Here is a 17,745-nt window from a genome sequence, read left to right as displayed (position 1 = left end):
GGGCACCCATCCCCTCTACTTGGACTAGGCTCTAATCACCTGTCATCCCTCACCTACCATCATGAGGGACTTTGTGGGAGTCATAGATGATTAATCTATCAATCAATTAATCGGTTATGGAGCACTTACTATGTACCAAGCAATGTGGTAAGTGCTGGGGATATAAACAGCCTTTGCCCTCAAGGAGATTATTCTAATGGGAGAGACAACTGGAAGCTTTCAGATGCAAGTCAAATGGAAGATTCCATGGTCCTTAGGATATATTGGCAAAGCAGATGATAATGCTTCTTCTTTCATGTTATTTCCACTGGAAAAAATCATGTCAGCATGAAGAAGAAAGAGCGCATTTTGAACCTGTCCCATTATGCTTATTAGAAATATGAACATCTTACTTGAAACCTAACTCTGGACTACTCTTTGTACAATCATCTTTGTCCCTCTTCCTTCTTGTTCTTCTTCCTCCTATCCTTGTTCCTCTTTCTCATTCAGGCCCAAAATTAAATGGTAAAAAAGGATAGACTGAATATGAAGTGATAGTATGAATGAGAGAGTATTAGATCTGAAATCCGGAGACCTGACTTAAATCCTGACTCTAACATTTTCCTGCTTTGCGATTCTAGGTCAATCATTTACCTTCTCGAGTCCATTTCCCTATGTGTAAAATGTATAAAACTCATCTCACAGGGTTGTTGTAGGGGAAGTACTTTGCAAATCTCAAAGCACTTTGAAAATATGAATGGTTATTATTGGAGGGAGGGGCCGCATACAAGAAAAGGATAAAGCAAGAGATGGGCATTTCTTTCCTTTTTTTCTTCCATATCTCATCAGGCTCTCTTTAGGGAAAGAAAGCTTATCTCTTTCTGGTAAAATGTATGTGATCAGCCACTTTTGGGGATGACTCCTATGCCTGGAATTCACTAATTTCTCATCTTCTACCTCTGTGAATCCCTTACTTCCTTCTAGACTCAATCAAGAGTCACTTCTTTCTACAAGAAGACCTACCTTATCCTTCCATCCACCAGCTGGCACTGCCCTCACCCCCAAAAGGAACTTGTATTTATTTGTATCTGGTGTATGTATAGAGTTGTTTGTATACATGTTGTTTCCCCCAAGTGTAAGTTCCTTGAGGGCAGGTACTGTTTTATTCTTTGTACATGGTAGGTGCTTAATAAATGCTTTTTCATTGATCAAATGATTGGTTGATGACAAAGAAAGAAGTATAAGACCCTAATGGACCCAGAATTCTATATTAGGATTCTATCATTTCCCTTGCCTTCCCCAGGAAAGAGACCTTAATTGATTTTGCAGCCTAGTTCAATTTATTAAAGGAAGTTGAGTGTTGACACCATTTCCTAATAGCAGGGCAGGGTTCTTGGACTGCCTAAGTCTCCATTGGAAAACACTGAGGTGAGTGTTTAACGTCTGATGCAACTTGGTAAAACTTGAGTTTGGTTTGGTAAGACTTCAGTGAAGCATGTAATGTCAAAGAAAAGTCTTAAATTTGCTACTGAAAACTGGCTTAACCAAATTTCAAGATCCTTGACTTTGCTTCACATTCTGAGAAGAGCCTTAGCCATCGATAAACAGTGTCCGGAGCTGCTCTTTGGCCTCGATAGAATATAAATTCCTTGAGCTTCTTTTTTTTCTTTTTTTATTTGTGTCATCGGCACCACTTTACCTGGTATCTATAGGGGATGAAGGACAGACATAAGATTTTATTTTTATAGGGAACTCCTACTACTTAATGTAGATGGGCACCTTTTCTACAGCTTGCAGAGAGTTGTCTAGAGCCTTCAGGTTAGTGGACTTACACAGGGTCACACAATCAGTCTTTGTCAGAGGCAATGTTTGAACCCATATTTTCCTACTTCTGAGTTTTCCCACTACTTCCTCCATCCACTACACCATGTTGCCTATCATATAATAAATGTTTAATAATGTTTCTTGATTGATTAGAGGTCTTCAAAAGACCCAATAACTTTGTTCATGCCCATAATGCCTTTGCCTATCATAACTTTGTATATAGTTCAATCTTCCCTTTCCATCTTGAAAGAGGTCAAGTTAAGGTGATTCATACACTCATTCAACAAAAAGTTATTAAGCAGCATGTTACAGTGGAAAGAATGTTAGTTCTGGAGTCAGAAAACCTGGGTTCAAATTCTACCTCTATTTCTTACTGTCTATGTCACCTTGGGCAAGTCACTTAACATACTCACTGAGATGTTTTTCATTTGAATAATTTTTATTATAAATACAAATATAAACTTTGTCCTTCAATAGTCTTTTGGAGATCCATCAAGAATAAGCTGAGTTGAATGACTATCATACACTGGCAGGTTAACACTTAGAAAATAAATTCCGGAACGACTGGAAGATACAAGTAGGTGAGGAGAGCAGAAATTCAAATCAGCTTTCCACTCTTGATGCATACTGACAATTGGCAGCAGACAATTACTATCTAAATAGCCATGAATGCTTTTGTTTCACAAAAACAAAAAAAGACTTTGTGCTGACATCTTAAGAAGTGAAGTCTGCGTCTGTAATACAATAATTAGCATTTCTTCTTCATTCACTGGAAGAGATGACAGAAGCTTTCTTTTGGTACTTGTCTCCAACTTCTTTGATATTTTCCAAGAAATCTTCGGCAATGAATTCTTCACATTCTCTGTCTACTCTAACAATCTGATCTTCAAGGTGGTTTTCGATAGATCCAACATGGGTTGCAACCATTTCTAGAAGACACTGTAAGTTATTGCTCACTTTTCGTCTGTCTTCAGTTGTCATTTGTAACACTAGCTGGTATCTCGTTGAGCTTCCCTGGACGCTGGGGCTTGCTCTTCCGGGGCAGGAGGCCCAGCGGCCGGCCGTGCGGGGACCAGGGAGCTTCCTGTGTGATGAGTCATGGGGCTGTCTGAGGGGAGGTGTGTTAACCTGGTCTACGCTAGGGGGACGGGCCAAGTCAAGAACCAATCGGCCCTGGTCGTTCAGGCGGCGCTTGATGACGTCAAAAACTCTATAAGAGGGGAGAGGACAGCCTCAAGATCCTCCTTTCCTTTTCCGGTTGGAGCCAGAGAGGCCCACAGCCGAAGCTGAGCCGCTGGCAGCAGAGCCAACCGGAGGCCAGTGGGCAACCCCCCCACCGCAGAGGGGAAGCATGCACACGACCCCGCCCCACACCATCTCGCCCCTCCGCGGCCCCCCGGCCACCCCTGCGAGGCGGACCCACCGGCCCAGAAGCCTCCGATGAAAACATCAAAATGGGGATGCTGGCCTGCGGGACCGCCACTGTGGAGTGCAAACACATGCCCCAGTTCCCCCACCCCCTGAACAGAGATCCCACATCCAGCGATCCCATCCTCGTCACCAAACATACCAGGAAGGCAGAATTTATGATTTCAAAGAGAATCTCATATGTACCTAAAAGGTCTGGAACCCCAGGATACAAGGAATTCTCTAGGCAGAAGGCAGGAGAACCAAAGCATGCATCCACACTCCACAGCAACAACCCCGCAAACCAACGTCCCCACCCCGACACCCTCACCAAAAGCCTCCAGGCCCAACAAGTCCGCCCCACAAGGGCAACCAGCAGGCCACAGAGAAGCTAGATGGCACAAGGCAAAATCGCACACATGCCTCCCCTCCACGGCAAGAAGACCACCCACTAGCCTCCAGCCAGCTCCGCCACCGGCAGCCCAGCCCCTGCTGCAGGCGTCTCCAGCTCCAACCGGAAAAGGAAAAAAGCCACTGAGATGTTTTTAATGTAATTTTTGTCCATGTACCTATTTTCTCATGTGTAAAATGAGAGTGTTGGATGAGATGACCTCTGAGGTCACTTCGCACGGGAGATCCATGACCATATACTGTGTTCCCTCAATAAAACATAAACTTCTTCAGGGCAGGGGCCCTTTCATCTTTATGTTTATGTTTATATTCCCATCAACTAACAGGGTGCCATGTACACAATAGGCACTTAATAGATGTTTAGTAATTGATTTGAGTATAATACACTCAGTTCTGCTATAATGCTTATTTTGAAAACAGGAATTTGTTCTAACATGATCAATATATCAGGAAACATTTAGAGCATAATATGAATTGGGGATTTGCTCATGTAAAAATTCATCCTCCAGAAACATCAAGAATCCAGAAAACTGAACCATTTCACAATAACTCACAAGCTGCAACCCTTCCAACATCCACTCCCACAAGAAAACTTCAGGTTTTTCTTTGTCAAGGTAAAATGCCCTATTTATTGTATACCTTGTGGTGCAGTAGGAGCTCTGAGCAAAGGAAGGCTAGCTGACACCCACACATCCCACTCTCTCCAACTTCAACCATATGCTTGGCCCTGGCTTCATCCCATCCCTGTTTCACCCAGTGAGGCCTCCTGGGGCCACTCAGCTGTAACCACCAACTTTTCTAGCTCAAACCCTGAAATAACAATTTAGATCTGAAGATCTTTCCCACCCATTGACAGGCCATGTGACCTGCTTACTTCACAGGAAGCCTAAGACATGTATGTGGTGGGAGGAGTTTGCTGAGAGGAAAAGTAAAGTGTGTCACAGGAAATGCAGAAGGAGAGCAGTTAGAGCTGAGGGAATGAGCAGATGTGTGCTGTGCTGTGAATGATTGTTGGTGGCAAGGCCCCGGCAGGGGGCGGGAAGGTTATGTGGTTCTCTGCTGTGATATTGCATATTGAATTCTTTGCTGCTGTAATGGATTGGGCTTATTGGTTTTGGGATCTGGTTCTGTGGTGTCTGAATAAATGGTTTACTTCTACCTTCTGTATGGAGAGTCTCATATTTTGTTATACCATATAAGCATATTGACAATTATCATCTCTATTGTGGTTATTGCCTTGCTAATACAAGCCCCTCAGGAACTGAGATGCAGGCTGAGCAGACACAGCAACCTTTTATTATGGTATTTATATATTTCTCAACCATTTAACACGTTTGAAACCATACTACCATTTTTGTTAGATTCCTATATTTTATGCATCACTGACAAAATTTTTTGACTGTTGTGTTCTTAATCCTGTTTTTGCTATGAATTTGAGGTTTTTGCATAGTGCAGTGATGCTTAGGAAAAATATGCTCTATCATTTTAAAAAACCAACTGTATTTAGTAGCTACTATCAAGTAACTTACAATCTTCTTATAAACAGGTATGTTACAAGTTCAATAATGGTATGATAAGTGTCATTCACGAGACTGACTATAAGGCAGCAAGGTAACTAGGTGGTTCAGTGAATAGAGTCCCAGGCCTGAAGTCAGGAACACTCATCTCCCTGAGTTCAAATCCAGGCTCAGACACTTACCAGTTGTATGACACCAGAGAAGTCACTTAATCTTGTCTGCTTCAGTTTCCTCGTCTGTAAAGAAGGAAATGGCAAATCTCTCCAGTACCTGTGCCAAGAAAACCCCAAATGATGTCAGAAAGCGACAGGCATGACTGAAATGACTTAACACAAACCTCAGAAGAGGATTATTGTGATTTTTGTAATAATTTTGAACTGCTCAAGGAATTGGGAGAAGAGAGATGAGGAGGGATTAAAGGCCTGACTCCAGGTGGTGGCAGTAGGAGAAGCAAGAAAGGAATAAATGTAGGTGGGGTAATTTCCGGTTTTTCCTATATGTAACTTGTTTGTACATATTGGTTTGCTCACTGTCTCCTCCATTAAATTGTGAGCTCTTTGAGGGCAAGGAGCTGTCTTCTGCCTCTTTTTGTATCCCCAAAGCTTATCACAGTGCCTGGCACATAATGAGTACTTCACAGATATTTATTCACTGAATAATAGGGAAAATAGAAGAGTCAAATATGGCTCAAAGGCTTTGTATTTAAGTGACTGGGAGAATTATGGTGCCCTTAAGAGAAAGAAGGAAGTCAGAGGAGTGGGCTTGGTCTAGGACATGAACATGAAGACACTGGAAATGAGCCTTAATTGGAGCCTTGGAGATCATCCCTGCCTCCATCTTGGGATATTCAAAGTAGAACTGGATGGTTCATTGAATTCACCTCAGGAGGGAGGCCATTTGACAAGTGATACAGGATGGCTCCAGGAAATACCCAGCCAGGGAGTTAAGATCTATTTATCCCAGTATGTGTGGCTTAGAATAGACAGTAGCTCAGACAAGAAAACACAAAAACATGTGCTGGTGAAGGGCTGAAATTGATTCAAAAGCAGCATAGCAAAGAATCCTCGGGTGCCCCACCAATGAATGTAATGAAGCCACAAAATAACTGCCTAAGAATTGCGGGCAGGGTGGGATCTTGCCTCACAATGGCCTCAACCCAACTCCACCAGGCTAATTGCAGAACACATAGTACTCGATATTGCTTGCTGTTCATAACCCTCTGAATTACCCAGCCTGGCCCAGGGACATAACAAAACAACATTTGTGCCAAAGTCCTTGGATTTCCCAGCTTTGTGGGTTCTACTCGGATCAGTTACATAGGTTTGCAATCGCACATGGTCTTTGTTGTTTTAGTGCCAGATGATTCCAACCAAAAAAAACCTGCAAACCACTAGCAGCTGAAATCAGATACCAAGAGATCTCATACCCAAGGCCCAGCCCGAGTTGAGCCTATGGAGGGGAGGAGCTTGGGGGGTGAGGGTTGCATGCTAATGCCAGATCTCCCATTAACCATCTGGGTGGTCTCACCCTTTGTTTCTCAACTGTTCTGCTTCTTGGTCTGGAAGAAAAGGAAATCCAGATCAGGCAGCAGACCACCACATAAAGGAGCACACTTAATTTAATGAACCTTTGGAAAAACGTTGACTTTTCATATGTGCACATGTATTTCTAGATTTTGTCAATCATTTCCACATTCCTTCTAATAGCAAATAAACTTGACCATAGCCCACTTTTCTTGTGTTGAGGTTTCTTTTTTCCATCAGCACCTTTTGTCCTTGGAATCTCCAACCTTCTCATTAACAGAACCAGAATGTGGAGAGGGGAAGGTAAGGATCACTCTCTGCTGTGCTATGTCCTCTTCCTCAGTACTTGGAGAAGAGTGAAGTCACTTAATACCTTAATTGATATATTCTAACCATGGATTCCTCTTCTGACATCAGAGAGGAGAAGAAATATAGGGATCTTAGGCCACCATAACTTAATGAGACATTGGTCAAACTAAAATATTAGCTGCTCCTTCTAGATTGAATTCAACATTCCTTCCTATATCTCTGTGGCTTCGCACACATGGTTCCTAGGATGTACTCTCCCCTCACTCTTGCTTCTAGTAATTATTAGTTTTCATCAAGACGCAGGTTAGGCACCACCTCCTGCTCCAGGCCTTTCTGATTACTCCATCTGTTAATGCTTCCTGTCAATACTTGGTATTATTTTGTATATTCTTTCTATGTATTTGTCTGTATATACATTATGTCCCCCAGTAGAATGAAAATTCCTTAAGAACAGGAACTATATCATTTTTATCTTCATAACCTAACACAATGCTTTGAATATAAAAGATAATAAATATTCACTGAATAGATGAAGCATCTGCTGAGGAGAGGTCCTGGATTTTCTCACTCCTATTTTCTAAGTTTTGAACAGGGCTTGATCCAGTCTACCAACTATGCTTTATCCAAGCATGTGAAGACTTCCTTTGGCGGAATGGGTAGTTGAGAACAATCTGTTTCAAAGGCCATGAAGGAGGCTCAAGCAGATGCTGTGGAGAGCTTAGAGCTTAGTCTTATATTGAAGACATAAATACATCTTGATTTTTCTCCTGCCACTGGACTTCAATGACCCTGGAAGAGAGAGTGAGGCTAATGACTTTGTCACTTAAATCTAATTAATGCACAAATCAAGATATCACCCTCATGATATCATCGGTCTTCTTCAAAAACAAAGGATGAAAAACAGCAACCTAAGACCAATCAATCCATCAATAAGTATTTATTAAACATCCATATGTACCAGGTACTGTGCTAAGTACTAAAGGTACCAATCCAATAAATGAAACAGGTCCTACTTTGAAGGAACTTACATTCTAAAATTACTCATTTGCCTGGGTTGGATTGGGTGGGCCTCTGGTCAAGCCAACAGATGATGGCAGTTATCCTGATTTGAGAAGTATCATTCAATAATAGAGCAATAACCCTAGAGGCAGATGACCTGGGTTCAGATCCCACCTTCGCCAAATATTTACTAGCCATGAGTCCATGGGCAGTTTGGTTAACCTTCATAGGCCTCCACTTCAGAATCTATAAAATCAGGAGGAATTGAATTAGATGACCTTTGAGGGTAAGCCAGAAAATATGGGATAGGTCAGAGAATAGGACAAGATAAGGCTCCAACCTACCAATTTTCTAGCCCTACTTCTCACTGTCCTTGTTCCCACATTCTACATTCCAGTTAAATTGGACTATTCATGATTTGCTGAATCTACTCTTCAATATTTCTACCAGCAATACCATAACTTTGGTTACTTGAAGGATTATTTCTCTCCTTTCCCAACAATTACTTATTGAAATCCTATCCACTGTTCACATGCTAACTCTGAAGCCTCTTCCTCTGAAAGCCTTCTTTGAACTACCTCTGCTTTCATGTAATTGATTACTGAAACTTGCCTCTCCTTTTTCTAGAACTTGTTTTATGTACAGGGTTATTTATGGCATGGTAGAGTCACTAGACCTGTGGTCAAGAGAGATGTGGGTTCAAATCCCACCTTTGACAAATTCTCTGACCCTTGGTTTCCTCCCATAGAAAATGAGGCTACTAATACCTTTTATACCTATGTCACATGGCCAAAGAAGTAATATATGCAAAACTCTGTACAATCTTCAAGCACTATATAAATACCAGCTCATTGTTATTTCCCATGCTAAACTGTAAATTCCTTGGGAGTTGGGAATGTTATATTCTTGTTGATTATTTCCAGCACCAAGTACAGCAACTGGTATATTGTAGATTCTTAATGAATGTTTGTTGAATTTAAATCAATGGATTGAATTGAATTGAACTTAAATTAAATTAACCACACTGAACTGAACTGAGCTGAGCTGAATAGAAGTGGGAGCAAACTCTTCATCAATACAGATTACTTAGACAATTGACAGAAGGAAGCAGATAGAAGCACAGTAAGCATTGAGTTATAAGGCACCATGGCTCAGTGGAAAGAATGTTGGATGTGAAGTCAGAGGCCTCAAACTCAAGACCTGGCTTTATTACTTATTACTTGTTTGACCTTGGGCAAGTCATTTAACTTCTTAAAGGGTTGGAATAAATTACCTCTAAGGTCTCTTCCAGCTTTAAATCAATGGCCATACAAGTAATCCTATCATCTTGCAAATTAATAACATTTTATGATTCTAGGTTCAGGTGAACCAGAGCATCAGTTAAACAAAATTCAGAAACTCCTCAAGGTGGATAAGTTGAAGTGACTTCCAAATAATACAAACAGGTACAGATATAGATGATATAGACATAGATATGCTCAATAATCAGACTGAACCCAATGTGATTGGTTATCTAACTCAGGCTTCTGAACGAGTAGAGCAGAACCCCAACTTCTAGATGCAGACATCAAAGGCTTGCTTATCTAGACAAAGAACTCCACCTATCTGAACACCAAGATTTCTTGAGCAGGTGGAGATAGAATTCTAGTAGCTGCTGTCAGAACAGTTCTTCCATGGAACTATCCATGGTGCTGTGATTGCCACAGTTTGAGCTCACTAACCATTATGGCTCTGGCCTAATCTCTCTTGTCGATTGTCTATTTCCGCACTGAACCTTATTAACCTGCTCGATAAGGCTCAGCCAAACATCCATCACCCACGTACTGTCTTGCACCTTGACAACCCAACTTTTCTGACTTTGCTCATTGCCTGATTCCCAACTACAATTCAGAAATTCATGGACCTTTACTGCCTCTCTTTGCCTATCATCTCATCTTTTGTCTGAGTCTTCAATCCCACTCTGTTTCAGCAGCTAAGTTTACCAGTCCAGAAGAAGAACAATGTGAAAATCCTGGTTTCTGCTTTCTCCCATGATGACTGATTGATGGCTTTTCCCTGACCTTCAACTTATGAATGTTTCTGGGTCCCTAATGACTCGCTTTGTTCTTCGGACCCCAAGCCTAGCAGATTCCTTGTTCTCTTGGTCCTGCTTTCTCACCCCATATTTATAGCTTTCAGTTTCAGTGGTCTTGGTCTGACAAAGAGTTAGTTTGTGAACAGATCGAATAAGACCTAGGTAAAAAGTTTAGATTTTATCCTGTAGGCACAAGATTGACGATGATGATGACGATGAGGAGGAGGAGGAGGAGGATAGTTTACATTTAGAAGCTTTAAAATTTACAAAGTACATTATACATATTATTTCTATTTCGTTTGATCTTCACAACAATCCTGTAAGGTTGTGGGTGCTGTTATTATCCTGAATATAGTGGATTTTTAATGAATGCTTGTTCAATGAATGATGGGTAATTTGGAACTTGTATTGTCCAATGATTCTGAGAACATATCTCTAGGGACAAGAAACTAGAAGCAAGCTTAACTGATAAAATTTGGATAGGCAGTTATAGCCTATGTTTGACTTCATAGACTTCATCATTAGTTCTGAAATACACTCTCAGGAAGAACTTGTATAACACAAACCATGAACCTGCTGACCAACACAGGCACACATGAACTCTCCAAGTACACCACAAGGATAAAACCTTAGAAGGAGATGAGTGGCCAGATCTCATAGTCATCAGTGCCCTTTATCTCCCAGCCTCTACTAATCTCTTCTACAAAATCACTTTGCTTATTCTCACTACAATTTCCATTGGCTCTCAGGAAAGATTCTAGCACCACCACACTCTGTTGCCACCCATCCTGGTCTCTGAATACATCAAACCACTCATATAACTGCTGTGTTCCTATGCCATGACACCCCTAAATGTTCTAGCAAGAATACCAATGCAATGAACTTTCCTAGCAGCCATTCCTATTGCACCAAGAAATAATGAAAGGGGGCGAGGAGTGGGGAAACTTTCCCTCTATACTGCAAATGCTAGGACCTATGCCCAACTCTGCCTCTCAGTACCAAAAAAAAACCTCTAATCTCTAGAAAGAGCCACTGAAGATTTTTCAGCATGAGAGATAAAAGAAAGGAAGAAAGAAAGAAAGAAAGAAAGAAAGAAAGAAAGAAAGAAGGAAGGAAGGAAGGAAGGAAGGAAGGAAGGAAGGAAGGAAGGAAGGAAGGAAGGGAGGAAGGAAGGGAAGAAAGGAAGAAAGGGAAGAAAGGAAGGGAAGAAAAAGAAAGAAAGAAAGAAAGAAAGAAAGAAAGAAAGAAAGAAAGACAGAAAGAAAGAAAGAAAGAAAGAAAGAAAGAAAGAAAGAAAGACAGGAAGGAAGGAAGGAAGGAAGGAAGGAAGGAAGGAAGGAAGGAAGGAAGGAAGGAAGAGCATATAGCAAGCACTGTGCTAGGCCCTGAGACAAAAAATGCAAATATGAAAGCAAAGAGTCCCTGTCCTGAAGGATACTGCATTCCAATTCACTCAGACAATACCAAAAAAGAAGTGAGAGCCAGAGAGGGGCACTTTGGTCAAGAAAATTATATGGATAGTGAGTGGAGCCATAGATGAATAAATCTGCTTCTAGAAACAATGACAAGGGTTGATTTAATTATGATTTCAATAAATAAATAAACATTTATTAAGTACCTCCTATGTGCCAAGCCCTAGACTATGTGCTGGGGTACAAAAAAAGGCAAAAGACAGTCCCTTCCCTAAAGGAGCTTACAATCTAACGGGGGAGATAACATGAAAATAAATGTATACAAAGCAAACTACATACAGAATAAATAGGAAATAATTAATAGAGTGAAGACACTGGAACTAAGAGGAGTTGGGAAAGACTTCTGGGATCAAATTGGTATAATGGCAAAGCTGCTGTTGAGATTGTTAAGAAAAACAATGGTTGGGTATGAGAGGTAGGAGATGAAGTAAATTGTGACCAGTTGTGGTTGGTCAGTCGTTTTTCAGTCATGTTTGATTCTTCATGACCTCATTCAGAGTTTTATTGGCAAAGATTCTGGAATAGTTTGCCATTTACTTCTCCAGCTCATTTTATAGATGAGAAAACTAAGGGTTAAGTGACTTACCTAGGGTCACGTAGCTAAGAACTGTCTAAGGCCAGATTCGAACTCAAGAAGAAGGATCTTCCTGACTCCAGCCCCAGCATTCTATCCACTGAGCCACTTGACTGCCCAAATTGTGAACAGAGTCTGCCCAAAATGGTGGACCAGGTGAGGCAATTACCAATCAGAATTTGATTACTCCAGAAAGAAGTGCCAGATACAAAATGGTTAAAACATTCAGGGTTTGGTTTCTGGTCCAACTGGCAGCTGTTGAGGCTGTCAAGAAGATGGAGGCTGAACAGAGAATTTTTAGGAATATGAAAGGAAAGAATCCTCCTGTGAGGTCAATAACAAGTTGCAATGGCAAGATATTGGAGGCAAGGAGACTAGTTTAGAGATTTCTTCAGTGACAAAAAACTAAATTATAGTGGTGGTAGTAAAAACTGAAAGAAAAGAAAATTAGAGAAGCATTACAAAGGAAAATCAATATGATTTAGTACCTTATTGGAATCAGAGCGAAAGAAGCAATTCCTTAATCATCAGACCTACATTGTCTGAATAACTCAGGGTAGTTGCAGAGGGCAAAGTGCAGGTCTTTGGCTGCCCCATATATGGTTGAATCCTTTGGTGCTTATATAACATACAAAAATATAATATAAGCATGCAATAGAACTTTGGAATAGAAGTTATTTCTAAAAACATGAGGTGGATCCTAAACAGAAAATAATGGAAAATGTTGGTGTGGGGATGGAATTTGGGAGATACAGGACCTTTGCTACTGGTCCATCCTGTGGAGGAAATTAGAACTGGAAGAAGGGGAGAAGGAATTCTTCATTAAAATGAAAAAATCTAATTTATCTTTGTATTTAATTGAGTCCTTTTAAGTTGCTTGGTCAGACACATTAATGATGATGATGATATTTATATAGTGCTTTAGAGTTTTCAAAACATGTTACACATATTACCTCATTTTATACTCACAACAACCCTATAGTGTAGATGCTATTATGATCTTCCTTTTTACAGCTGAAGAAAATGAAGTAAGCAGATGTTAAATGAGTTGCCAAGGGTAATGCAGCTAATGTCCAAGGCCAGATTTGAACTCAAATCTTCCTGGTTCCAGATCCAGTGCCAGATCTATGCCATGAATATAACTATCCCTGGTTAGTTTCACTTTGGAAAGTCAACTGTTATGACGTTAAATCAAATGTAATTTGGTAAATCAATAAGCATTTGTTAAGCACTTAATCTGTCCTTGTTTTGAACATTTGGTCCTACCATAGTTTATATCTCACCAAGGAATGGGTGGTAATGGATCATGGGATATAGAGCAAGAAAGGCACAACCAAGAAAACAAAAGCAAAGCCTAAGGGAAGTAGACAGATTTCAGAAGTCAAAGCGGGATCAGAACACAGTTGAAGAAGTGCTGGCTGGCTCGAGAGTCAAAGATCTTGGGGTTGGTGTTTATAACCTAAAATAGTGGGTCACATAAGGCAGTTGACTGTGAAGACAGTGGGGACCTTGTTGTTGTTCAGTCGTTTTCAGTTGTATCTGACTCTTCATGACCCCATTTGAGATTTTCTGGGCAAAGACACTGCAGTGGTTTGCAATTTCTTTCTCTAGCTCATTTTACAGATGAGGAAACTGAGGCAAATGGGGTTGTGACTTGCCCAGGGTCACACAGCTAGGAAGTGCCTGAGTCTAGATTTGAATTCAGAAAGATAAGTCTTACTGACTCCAGGCCTGGCACTCTATCCACTGCTCCACCTAGCTGCCTAGTGGAGACCTAGGGCAAGTTAATTAACCTCCATGTATCTCAGTTTCCTCATCTGTAAAATAAGGATAGTGAACTAGCATCAGGGGTGGGGAACCTGTGGCCTTGAGGCTTCTAGGAACTTCAGTGCGGCCTTTAGACTGAGTCCAAGTTTCACAGAACAAATCCTTTTATTAAGGAGATCTGTTCTGTGAAATTTGGATTCAGTCAAAGGGACACACTTGAAGACCTAGAGGGCCACATGTGACCTCAAGGCCACAGGCTCCTCACCTCTGGTAGATGACTTCTCAAGGCCTTTCCAGATCAAGATTTGTGATCCTCCAAGTCCATGGATTTGAAGTAAGTGGATAAAGCTGGAATTAGTGCACACAAAAGGTCCAGAGTCATGGCAAACATTTCCATATAGATATGAATGAGATGGACATTAATGCTAAAGAGGAGAGCAAGGACAGAGCCCAACAATCGGGTACCCAGTCAGGAGCCATGAGATCTGCAAGTGTTGGAGATAAAGAATAGACAGGAAAATAGATGAAGCGCCAGTAACCAAAAAGGGCCCTTGAATAACTAAGGCAAAGTGTCGCTTCAGCCAGGCAACTTTGATCTACTCCCTTTTAGGGAAGTAGCCCCTCCCCTTGTATTGCTATTTTAGGGCCTGTTGGTGAAAGAAATGAAAACCTTTGGCTAGAATGGAGATTAAGAAAGGACATCCTGACAACAGTCTCAAAGTCAGCTGCCCAGTTACTGTCAGGGTAATCTGATCATAGAAATTTGAAGAAGTTTTCTCTTCACGGGCACACTACCATATGCTTTTTTCTTAGAATCGCAAATTAGATTACATTATGACCCAAGGATGATCATATTCTCAGCCCTGCCACTTTTTCACACTTTCAGGGTAAACTCGGGTGAATCATTTGAAGCTTTGGGTGATTCTGTCCATCATCCCTAAAATCAAATGGAGCCCTGCTGGGAAGAAACCAAATATAATTTATTACAGGCAATTGGCATTGAAAAACAACCAAAAACCATGAGCAACAGCCAATAAGATCTGTCAGAATTAATATAAGAAGCAACTACAAGTAATGCTATCAACCACCTCCATATGACAAGAATAATCAGATGGAGACATTGGGCTACGAAGAGTTATACTTAAGAGATGGCTATGTGAACAAAGATATTAATCTTAATAGTTTGGAGATAAAAGGTCTAAATAAAGCAGATTAAAGATCTTAATCTGAGATCCATGGACCCAAAATGGGTCTGTGGAGAGATTTCAGGGGGATCTGTGAACTTGGATAGGACAAAAAATTATATCTTTGCCCTCACTAATGTCTAATTAGGAAATTTTACATTTACTTTAATTATGAATGTAGGCAATATGCATTATCTGAGAAAAGGTCTATACATAAACTTCACCAGGCTTCCAAAGGAGTCCATGACACAAATAAAGGTTAAAAAGAACTTGTGATCCAAAGGCAAGATAAGTAAGAGGAGCACATGTTAGTAATTTATTTAAGATTTTATAGGATCACATAACTAGCGTTGGGTTTGGGTTCTGCTCACTGCAGATTTCCAGAACTTTCTCTGGGATAGCCAAACTAATTCCTTCTCTCTGGAAGAGCAGGACAAATAACTATTTCCCCAACATTCCCCTGCAACCAGGGCACTAAGGGATGAGAATGGAATCCTGCCCTTTTGACATGACTGTCTGCCCCTGCCTTAGAAACTGGAACCTAATAGCCCCCAGGGTGGGGAAGCCATTGGACAATTGGAATTCACATAGCCATTCACAGCTGCTCCCCCAGTCCCTTTCAAAACCAGGAGCTTGATTCCCCCCAAGCCTGGAGACAAGTTGTGAAGCAACAGGGTAAAAAAAACATTAATTCAAAAGGGAGAAGGTGTGTGTAACATATAGCCAGGCCCAGAGGTGTCTCTGGTAGAGGAAAGTCCCCATGGAGCTATACCATTCAAGTGGGGTTCATGGTTTGGACCCAGAACCAATTTCATTCTAACTGCTTGTTAACCCTGGGAAATCTGAGTAAGACAAGCATTTTGGCATCACTCCCCAGAGATCTCTGGGTTATGTGGTTCAGGTTCTTAGGCTGGGAGTGGTGGGTGAGAGAGAGGCAGAGACAGAGGAAGGACAGAGAATATTCAAATCAACATCAGAAGCTGGGTACAAATAAAGAATCGCCATAAATATAGGAGATGTGTTAAGGTGTTTCCTTCTCACCTGACTAAACATATATACATTTTAATAAGTCCTTGAGTTCCCAAATGAATAGGTAAATTTTTTGTCATCTAACAACTGCAGCTGTGACCAAAACCCTAGATGAGGAAATGTGTACGTTTTCTCTGTTCTCAGCCAGAAGCTCTTTGAAGCTATGGATGCTTTTCAGAAAGCATCCTGGAGATGAACATCTACTCAGGAGGATATGGTACAGCAGGAAGAACATGGAATTTGGAGTTGGAAGGTCTGGATTTAATCTCTGGCCCTTGAGCTTACTATTTGTGTAGTTTGGGGCAAGTTATTTTACTTTTTTGGGCCTCAGTTGCTCATCTGTGAAATAGGGGTGGAGAGGAGAAGATTAGACTAAATAGCCCCTGAAGCCCTTTCCAGCTCCAAGTCTATGACCTCAAGAACTTCAAAAAAAATATAGTCACTTCATTTTCTGTCTGCCTCGGGGAGAGGGGGCAGCAGGAACTGTTTGATGATAATAACATGCCTTTTCTACTTAATTAAGGTTTACAAAGCACTGTTGCAAAACAACACTATAAGTAGTACAAGTATTACTATTCCCATTTTACAGATCAGGGAGTCAAGGACCAAACTGGCTAGGTGACTTTCCCCCACGGTCACCCAGATAGTAAGCATGAGAGACAAGATTCAAACCCAGGACCTCCAATTCTAAGGAAATTGATGTTCTCAATATGCCACCTCTCCCTCTTCCAGGAGCAGAATCACTCTTCATCAAAGCAGGAAAATTCAGTATTCTCACGCCATTTTTCTATTACTAGAGTGGTAAGGAACTTGCTTGAAACACGCCAATTCTCCACCAGCACTCCCCCAAGGCTTCTGAGTCAGAAATTGTCCCCTGATTCTCCCTAATTCTTCTTTCCAGATTAAATGAAGTCACCGCTATACAATTGTTATTTCTTTTTTCTTCTCACTTCTCCCCTTCTTTACGGTGAGAACAGAATATGACTTTCAAATCTCTGTTCTGCCTCAGATCTGTCCATTGGAGTCTGCTGTTCAGTCTTTTTCCAGATTTCTCTTTGCTTTCTTAATTTATTTGTGATAGTTTATTATTACTCATTTAGGAATTAAGGTTGGTGGGATGTCTGATCTTTCTGGTTAGGCAGTAATTAAACCAGGATCGCTGGGTTGTGACTGTTGTAGTTTTTCAGTCCTTGCTAATAAACTTTCTGAAGTGCATTATGTCCTATTTCTTATTTGCTAAGCCTTTGGTAACCTTTGGTGAATCACTAAGGAACTTGTAGCACTTTGGAGGTGTAATTAAAATATCCACTTTTCCCTATCAAGAACATTTCATTGCTAGGTTTGTATCCATAAGGATTAATCCATTCATATGAACAATTCACTTCTACTCCCATCATATCATCTTCCTACCACCACTGCCAGTACTCAGCTAGCCTTCTATAGCTAGCTGGCCCCCAACCTCAGACGAGACAATACTTTAATCTTCACATCACATCCAGTCATCTACCTAGACCATTTTGTCATCTGCCTCTTGCCATACAGGTACACCCTGTCCCCACAACCTGATTTTCTACCTCTTGTTTTAAGTACAATATTCAAATGAATAGTATCATTGCTTCTGAAAAGTGCCCATCAATTGATTGCACTATGAGTGGATTCACCATCCCTGTAACTTC

This window comes from Trichosurus vulpecula, chromosome 8, assembly GCF_011100635.1.
Source record: "Trichosurus vulpecula isolate mTriVul1 chromosome 8, mTriVul1.pri, whole genome shotgun sequence".
In the NCBI taxonomy this organism is placed as follows: domain Eukaryota; kingdom Metazoa; phylum Chordata; class Mammalia; order Diprotodontia; family Phalangeridae; genus Trichosurus; species Trichosurus vulpecula.
This window is presented reverse-complemented; position numbering follows the sequence as displayed.